Source organism: Rutidosis leptorrhynchoides, chromosome 11 (assembly GCF_046630445.1).
Source record: "Rutidosis leptorrhynchoides isolate AG116_Rl617_1_P2 chromosome 11, CSIRO_AGI_Rlap_v1, whole genome shotgun sequence".
Lineage (NCBI taxonomy): Eukaryota > Viridiplantae > Streptophyta > Magnoliopsida > Asterales > Asteraceae > Rutidosis > Rutidosis leptorrhynchoides.
Genome location: NC_092343.1, coordinates 34,036,710 through 34,046,852, shown reverse-complemented (window position 1 = coordinate 34,046,852; position 10,143 = coordinate 34,036,710).

Here is a 10,143-nt window from a genome sequence, read left to right as displayed (position 1 = left end):
CGATATGTTGGCATCACTGATATCGAACCTTTCACAAAAGTCTTGAACACCATTCAAGTTAATGGAAAATGGATTCGAGCATACAAGGCTATGGAGAGGAGTGTGGCTAACCGTCCATCGAGTAAGGAATATGAGAACAACCTGAATGCATATGACTTTCCACCGGCCCCTTGGATCCGTGGTACGTCTAATCCAACTAAATGGGAAGGAAAAAGCTTCAAGGATTCGCTTGCAGGTCTTAAAAACGAATCCAAGGAGTTTCAGTTTCACATGGCTAATCGTATTGAGATCAATGTCGGGGGCAATTTTTTCGAAATTAATCTTCCTAATTCGGTGAACAATCACAATCTCGTTTTTAGCTTTAACAATGATCGATTATCTTGGTCTTTGGTCGAAGTGAATAAGACTCGGGTTGAAGAGGAAGACGGAGATGTTTTGGATAAATCCCATGGCATCTCCAGTAATCGTTCGGACTTATCAGAACCTGCAAATATGTCGTGTGTGGGAGAAAAAGTTCAGTCAAGTATGGATGAGAATCAGGGTACCTCTGATGGAATTATAAACGATTCAGTTTACGATGATTCGTTTTATTGTGAGTCTGCAGATGCTGCAGATGCTACTGAAGATGGTGAGTTTATTCCGGATTCGTCCGATGTGCAGGTTAATTCAGGCGATGATGAGTCTGTGCAGGTTAATTCAGGCGATGCTGCAGATGCTACTGAAGATGGTGAGTTTATTCCGGATTCGTCCGATGTGCAGGTTAATTCAGGCGATGATGAGTCTGTGCAGGTTAATTCAGGCGATGATGAATCTCCGGCTGCCATACCGGAAAGTAATTCAGGCGTTGCTCAGGTGACGGGTGAAGAACAAAGTGAAATGTCCCGTTCTTATTGATTAAAAACGTTCCATATTAATTGATTTCGTTGCGAGGTTTTGACCTCTATATGAGACGTTTTTCAAAGACTGCATTCATTTTAAAACAAACCATAACCTTTATTTCATCAATAAAGGTTTAAAAAGCTTTACGTAGATTATCAAATAATGATAATCTAAAATATCCTGTTTACACACGACCATTACATAATGGTTACAATACAAATATGTTACAACAAAATAAGTTTCTTGAATGCAGTTTTTACACAATATCATACAAGCATGGACTCCAAATCTCGTCCTTATTTAAGTATGCGACAGCGGAAGCTCTTAATAATCACCTGAGAATAAACATGCTTAAAACGTCAACAAAAATGTTGGTGAGTTATAGGTTTAACCTATATATATCAAATCATAATAATAGACCACAAGATTTCATATTTCAATACACATCCCATACATAGATATAAAAATCATTCATATGGTGAACACCTGGTAACCGACATTAACAAGATGCATATATAAGAATATCCCCATCATTCCGGGACACCCTTCGGATATGATATAAATTTCGAAGTACTAAAGCATCCGGTACTTTGGATGGGGTTTGTTAGGCCCAATAGATCTATCTTTAGGATTCGCGTCAATTAGGGTGTCTGTTCCCTAATTCTTAGATTACCAGACTTAATAAAAAGGGGCATATTCGATTTTGATAATTCAACCATAGAATGTAGTTTCACGTACTTGTGTCTATTTTGTAAATCATTTATAAAACCTGCATGTATTCTCATCCCAAAAATATTAGATTTTAAAAGTGGGACTATAACTCACTTTCACAGATTCTTACTTCGTCGGAAAGTAAGACTTGGCCACTGGTTGATTCACGAACCTATAACAATATATACATATATATCAAAGTATGTTCAAAATATATTTACAACACTTTTAATATATTTTGATGTTTTAAGTTTATTAAGTCAGCTGTCCTCGTTAGTAACCTACAACTAGTTGTCCACAGTTAGATGTACAGAAATAAATCGATAAATATTATCTTGAATCAATCCACGACCCAGTGTATACGTATCTCAGTATTGATCACAACTCAAACTATATATATTTTGGAATCAACCTCAACCCTGTATAGCTAACTCCAACATTCACATATAGAGTGTCTATGGTTGTTCCGAAATATATATAGATGTGTCGACATGATAGGTCGAAACATTGTATACGTGTCTATGGTATCTCAAGATTACATAATATACAATACAAGTTGATTAAGTTATGGTTGTAATAGATTTGTTACCAATTTTCACGTAGCTAAAATTAGAAAAATTATCCAATCTTGTTTTACTCATAACTTCTTCATTTTAAATCCGTTTTGAGTGAATCAAATTGCTATGGTTTCATATCGAACTCTATTTTATGAATCTAAACAGAAAAAGTATAGGTTTATAGTCGAAAAAATAAGTTACATGTCGTTTTTGTAAAGGTAGTCATTTCAGTCGAAAGAACGACGTCTAGATGACCATTTTAGAAAACATACTTCCACTTTGAGTTTAACCATAATTTTTGGATATAGTTTCATGTTCATAATAAAAATCATTTTCTCAGAATAACAACTTTTAAATCAAAGTTTATCATAGTTTTTAATTAACTAACCCAAAACAGCCCGCGGTGTTACTACGACGGCGTAAATCCGGTTTTACGGTGTTTTTCGTGTTTCCAGGTTTTAAATCATTAAGTTAGCATATCATATAGATATAGAACATGTGTTTAGTTGATTTTAAAAGTCAAGTTAGAAGGATTAACTTTTGTTTGCGAACAAGTTTAGAATTAACTAAACTATGTTCTAGTGATTACAAGTTTAAACCTTCGAATAAGATAGCTTTATATGTATGAATCGAATGATGTTATGAACATCATTACTACCTTAAGTTCCTTGGATAAACCTACTGGAAAAGAGAAAAATGGATCTAGCTTCAACGGATCCTTGGATGGCTCGAAGTTCTTGAAGCAGAATCATGACACGAAAACAAGTTCAAGTAAGATCATCACTTGAAATAAGATTGTTATAGTTATAGAAATTGAACCAAAGTTTGAATATGATTATTACCTTGTATTAGAATGATAACCTACTGTAAGAAACAAAGATTTCTTGAGGTTGGATGACCACCTTACAAGATTGGAAGTGAGCTAGCAAACTTGAAAGTATTCTTGATTTTATGTAACTAGAACTTGTAGAATATATGAAGAACACTTAGAACTTGAAGATAGAACTTGAGAGAGATCAATTAGATGAAGAAAATTGAAGAATGAAAGTGTTTGTAGGTGTTTTTGGTCGTTGGTGTATGGATTAGATATAAAGGATATGTAATTTTGTTTTCATGTAAATAAGTCATGAATGATTACTCATATTTTTGTAATTTTATGAGATATTTCATGCTAGTTGCCAAATGATGGTTCCCACATGTGTTAGGTTACTCACATGGGCTGCTAAGAGCTGATCATTGGAGTGTATATACCAATAGTACATACATCTAAAAGCTGTGTATTGTACGAGTACGAATACGGGTGCATACGAGTAGAATTGTTGATGAAACTGAACGAGGATGTAATTGTAAGCATTTTTGTTAAGTAGAAGTATTTTGATAAGTGTATTGAAGTCTTTCAAAAGTATATAAATACATATTAAAACACTACATGTATATACATTTTAACTGAGTCGTTAAGTCATCGTTAGTCGTTACATGTAAGTGTTGTTTTGAAACCTTTAGGTTAACGATCTTGTTAAATGTTGTTAACTCAATGTTTATAATATCAAATGAGATTTTAAATTATTATATTATCATGATATTATCATGTATGAATATCTGTTAATATGATATATATACATTAAATGTCTTTACAACGATAATCGTTACATATATGTCTCGTTTAAAAATCATTAAGTTAGTAGTCTTGTTTTTACATATGTAGTTCATTGTTAATATACTTAATGATATGTTTACTTCTCATAGTATCATGTTAACTATATATATATCCATATATATGTCATCATATAGTTTTTACAAGTTTTAACGTTCGTGAATCACCGGTCAACTTGGGTGGTCAATTGTCTATATGAAACATATTTCAATTAATCAAGTCTTAACAAGTTTGATTGCTTAACATGTTGAAAATATTTAATCATGTAAATATCAATCTCAATTAATATATATAAACATGGAAAAATTTGGGTCACTACAGTACCTACCCGTTAAATAAATTTCGTCCCGAAATTTTAAGCTGTTGAAGGTGTTGACGAATCTTCTGGATATAGATGCGGGTATTTCTTCTTCATCTGATCTTCACGCTCCCAGGTGAACTCGGGTCCTCTACGAGCATTCCATCGAACCTTAACAATTGGTATCTTGTTTTGCTTAAGTCTTTTAACCTCACGATCCATTATTTCGACGGGTTCTTCGATGAATTGAAGTTTTTCGTTGATTTGGATTTCATCTAACGGAATAGTGAGATCTTCTTTAGCAAAACATTTCTTCAAATTCGAGACGTGGAAAGTGTTATGTACAGCCGCGAGTTGTTAAGGTAACTCAAGTCGGTAAGCTACTGGTCCGACACGATCAATAATCTTGAATGGTCCAATATACCTTGGATTTAATTTCCCTCGTTTACCAAATCGAACAATGCCTTTCCAAGGTGCAACTTTAAGCATGACCATTGATAAGGCTAAAAAGGAACATATATTTCATAGCAAAATCCCCCAAGAAAGACAAGATTTTAGTTGCAATTGTTCCATTTTCAAGTAATATTCGTTTATTTTAAATAAGTGCGAAGACAAAAGGCGAAAACGACGAATTGAAGACACAAAGGTCCAAAAAGCTCAAAAGTACAAGATACAATCAAAAAGGTTCAAATTATTGATGAAGAACGTCTAAAAATAACAAGAGTACAAGTTACAAAACGCAAAGTACAAGATATTAAATAGTACGCAAGGACGTTCGAAAATCCGGAACCGGGACATGAACCAACTTTCAGCGCTCGACGCAACGGTGTAAAAATTACGAGTCAACTATGCACAAGAATAAAATATAATATTTAAATAATTCATAATAAGAATAATATTAAATAATAAAAAGTTGTTAATTGAGCATAGTTCAGGGGTCGTAAATGAAAATTCTATTTCTAATTTCGCTATAAAAGCGATGATTTACGATCAAAATTAGAGAGACTTTTTTCGAACACCTTTTTCTATCTTTTTCTTATTTATCAATATCAATTATCAATATCTATATTCTATATCTCTATCATAATGTTAACTTAAGAAGATATAACAATAATCTTAATTTTAATTTTAAATTATGATAATAATAAGATTTATGATAGAGATCGTTTGAGTGTGTAAGTCAAAATTCTGTCCGTGTAACGCTACGCTATTTTTAATCATTGTAAGTTATGTTCAACCTTTTTACATTAATGTATCGTAACTAAGTTATTATTATGCTTATTTGAGCCGAAGTGTGACGATCGCTCCAAATCCATATGGACGAACACGTCATTTATTGATTTCATTGCGAGGTATTTGACCTCTATGTGATACGTTTTGTAACATTGCATTCGTTTGAAAAGGTATTTCATAAATGAATATATAAATTCCAGTTTTTTTTACATCTGATGATTCCTACGTATAGACAATCACCATTTAAATGGTTTACAATAATACATCTGTTAACAATACAGTCAAAATAAGATACATGGTAATGGTTTGATGAATGCAAGTTTCTTGTATATAGCATGTATGACTCCAAGCACATAACTTGTATCACGTATGAGCAAACAGCGGAAGACTTCTAGAATCCTGAGAATAAACATGCTTCAAGTGTCAACACAAAGGTTGGTGAGTTCATAGTTTTAATATTACACATAATCCGTATATCAATGTGGATTACAAAAGTTCAGTTGTTTTATTCAAAACGTTTATCAATAGGTTTTACATAAAAGGTGAATCACAAGATTTCAGTTGTTTCATCCGAAACGTTTATCAATCAGTTCTACAAAATTGAGCACCCTGGTAACTAAACTTTAACGTTTATATAATTTGTACCCTTTGTATAATCATCTTAATAATACACGCAAACCAACGTGTACGCTTCTCAAATAGCATACGTCCGTTAAAAGGCTAGCGCTCTAGCTCGGACGGGGATGTCAAGCCCTATGGATCCATATACTACTACTCGCGCCCACCAGTTCTTATAACTGGCAGTTAACAGTTACCAAAGCTAAGGGATTTTCGGTTCAAACTCAGTGTAGAATTTAGTATGTACTTGTATCCATTGTGTTTTAAATAAAGTGCATGTATTCTCAGCCCAAAAATATATATTGCAAAAGCAATTAAAAAGGAATCAATGAAACTCACGCATATAGATATTGTAAAACAGTTATTAAATCATTTGCATGTATTCTCAGCCCAAAAACATAAAGAGTAAAAGGGAGCAAATGAAACTCACGCATATAAATAATGTATATCGGTTAATAAAGCATTTGCATGTATTCTCAGCCCAAAAATGTAGAGAGTAAAAGGGATCTTATGAAACTCACAGTTTAATATTGATATACAATATTGCAGGAAAGCACGTAGACGCATCGGAGATGATAAACACGAGGTTTGATTCAGAAAAAAAATACCCCCGAACATTACCCATAACCTCCTTGGCAATAACCCATAATTTCCTTAGCTCTAGCTTGCTCGAAAACTCATTTTGAAAATTACTTGGACAGCACTCCGTCGTAATATTTGATGTACATTATTATTTTTGTATCGCAAAAATAATAACACTAATAATAAAAAAAATAATAAGATTAATAATAATCTTATTAATAATAATAATAATAATAATAATAATAATAATAATATAAATAATAAATAAAATAAATACGGAGTAATATGTATGTGTGTGTTTTTTTTCTTTTTTTACTCGGCAGAAAATGTTGCAATTTATAGAACCTGGCCTGAAATCTGGAGTCATGCGACTCGCATGGAAATGGCCTTCTGGCCATGCGACTCGCATGAGGACCAGGGACAGCTCACATTGTTTTGGCTCCTAGCTTGTCGACATAATATAAAATAAATATAAATATATAAATAATTAATATAATTATTTATATATTATATTTTATTCTTGTGCATAGTAGACTAGATATTTTTGGTCCGTTGCGTCGGGCGTTTCTTCTTGACTCGGGTCCCGGTTCCGGATTTTCAGACGTCCTTGCGTACTATTTTATATCGTGTACTTTTCGTTTTGTGACTCGTACCTTTGTCACAATATAACTTAAATTATCCCTAAATTATATCACTCAAATTATAACTTATACATTTGAGTGTTTTGGTCATTTACTTCTATAAATCATTGTCTCGCTATTTGTTAAAATACATTTTAAAATAGTGTTTTACTGTAGCAAAGTTACTGTAGCAAAGTCAATTTTTACTGTAGCAATTCACTGTAGCAAAGTCAATTTCACTGTAGCAAATAGTGATTTTCGAAAACACTGTAGCATTTTGAGTAATGTGGCAATTTGAAAACACTGTAGCAAATTAGTGTTTTACTGGTTCATCTTAAACGTTTTAGTTAACTTATCTAAATATCAATCGAATCAATAATCGAATGTTATTATCGTTTACTAAATAATTTGAAATCATATATATTCAAATAGATATATAAACCAATAAGTTTAATGTACGGTATCATGCAATTAAAACTTTGTTACATTTTCAAGTTATAGTATATATATGTATCTATTTACATATAATGGTTCGCGAATCGTTGAGAATAATCGAAAGGTATTTGAATAGTTCAAAAATTTTGAGATTCAGTTTTACAGACTTTGCTTATCGTGTCGGAAATGTTAATCATACAAAGATTAAGTTTAAATTTGATCAGAAATTTCCGGGTCATCACACGAAGTAATCGTGATGTTGGGCTAAAATATTAAGAAGGGGTTATTGAACTTTGGACCATAATTAAGGTTTGGGCAAAAGACCGACACTTGTGGAAATTGAACTATTGACTATTAATAGATGGGGGGTATTGTCTAATTGAGTGACAACTCATTGGAGTCTGTCGAACCTATCTTCAAATTAATTAACCTAATAATTAATAATGATTATGGTTGTCCTATTTAGTGATGTTCATATGGAATCTGTTATAATCATTTAATTAATCAATTGGGTTGGGTAATTGATTATTCATTCTGATCAAGTGGATGAATTAATATTCATAAACTAATTAAAACAGGGGTGGATTACATACAGTGATAACTGGTGTAATTGTTGACAGAAGTGATAACTGCGTCACAGTTTAAATCCTTAATCAGTTGGAATATTTGACTTCGGGTATAAGGGTAATTTGACGAGGATACTCGCACTTTATTTTTATGACCGATGGACTATTATGAACAAAAACCAGATAGACGTATCAAATAAACCAGGACAAAGGACAATTAACCCATGGTAATAAATTAAAATCAACACGTCAAACATCATGATTACGGAAGTTTAAATAAGCATAATTCTTTTATTATATTTCTCATCGTATCTTTATTTACTGTCATTTTATTACTCGCAATTTTATTTACTGTCATTTTATTTATTGTCATTATTTTACGCACTTTAATTATCGTCATTTATCTTTACGCTTAAAATATAGAATCGACAAACCGGTCATTAAACGGTAAAACTCCCCTTTTATAATAATATTACTACTTATATAATTATATATATTTTGTATAAATATAGTTAAAAATATAGTAAGTATCACCAGCTCCCTGTGGAACGAACCGGACTTACTAAAAACTACACTACTCTACGATTAGGTACACTGCCTATAGTGTTGTAGCAAGGTTTAGGTATATCCCATCCGTAAATTAATAAAACTTGTGTCATATTTTGTAGTATTTTGTATTAAAAATAATACTATTTCGTACCCTCACGCTACATCATCAAGTTTTTGGCGCCGCTGCCGGGGAGCGCTAAAACGCTATATTTTTAATTATAATAATATTGAAATAAAATATAATAATATAATAATATTGAAATAGAATATAATAATATAATAATATTTTAGAATATATTTTGAATCGTAAAAGTTTTAAAAAGTCGTATTTATTAAATACTTCAGGGGTATATTTTGTAAATTGTAATTAATAATTTCTATCATGTCGCTTTCATGTGAATAGTAAATTAATTAATTTCTTTTCATTTACTATTCATAAATAGTAAATGAATTAAAAAAAAAATTTGAAAAAAAAATAATAATTATAAAAAAAAGTATTAATTTGTAAAAAAAAATCATTTTTAAAAAAAAAAAAAAAATTGTAAAAAAAAAAAACGTTTTTTTTTTAGAAAAAAAAAATTCGTTTTTAAAAAAAAAAACGTAAAAAAAAAAAAAAAAAAACGTAAAAAAAAAAAAAAAAAAAAAACGTAAAAAAAAAAACAAAAACGTAAAAAAAAAAAAATTATTAAAAAAAAATATATTTTTTAAGATTTTGTCTATAAAAAAAAATTGTTTTTTTTAGTTTTATTACCTTTAGATTTTTAGACTATAGTCGCAACTTTTAGTATTAAGTTTAGTTTTGCCATAGTTATTTTTACTTCTAGAATTTTTAGGCTTTGCCGTAAAATCCCTTAAGTGCTTATTCCTTAGATTAAGTTTTAGGTGCTTTAGAATTTTACGACGCCGTATTTCGCACTACTTTCTTATTTTTATTTTTCGACGCCTATTTTTCGACCTTTTCATTTTTCGACGCGCACTCTTTTTCTCTCTTATTTCTCGCCATTCTAGTTTTTAGGACTTAGATTTTTTTCTACTTCTTCTCTAAATTTCTTAAAATTATGAAAATTTATTTTAAGTGGTTAAATTGATAGACATCAAAATTTTCTGGTTCGTAGTAATAGTTGGATTTGTACGTGGACCGGGTTATTGGAGCCAAACAGTACTCAATTATATTGAGACCAAACGAATCCTGCCCCTCTGCTGCATCTTTTGGCTATTCGAAACGTGGGCAAAATCAGAAAAGTCTATTAATTGGATAACTTATATAATTTTTCTTTCCTTTTAAAAACTAATAGGATATTCTGTGAATGCACCGAGCAAAACGTTCACCACCTTTCATACGTTCACCACCTGTAACTCGATCAAGACATCTAGCAAATATTGTCGCCGTTGATTTTTCTTTGGAATCGTCATCTAGTCGAACAAGAACTCCAACTCAAAT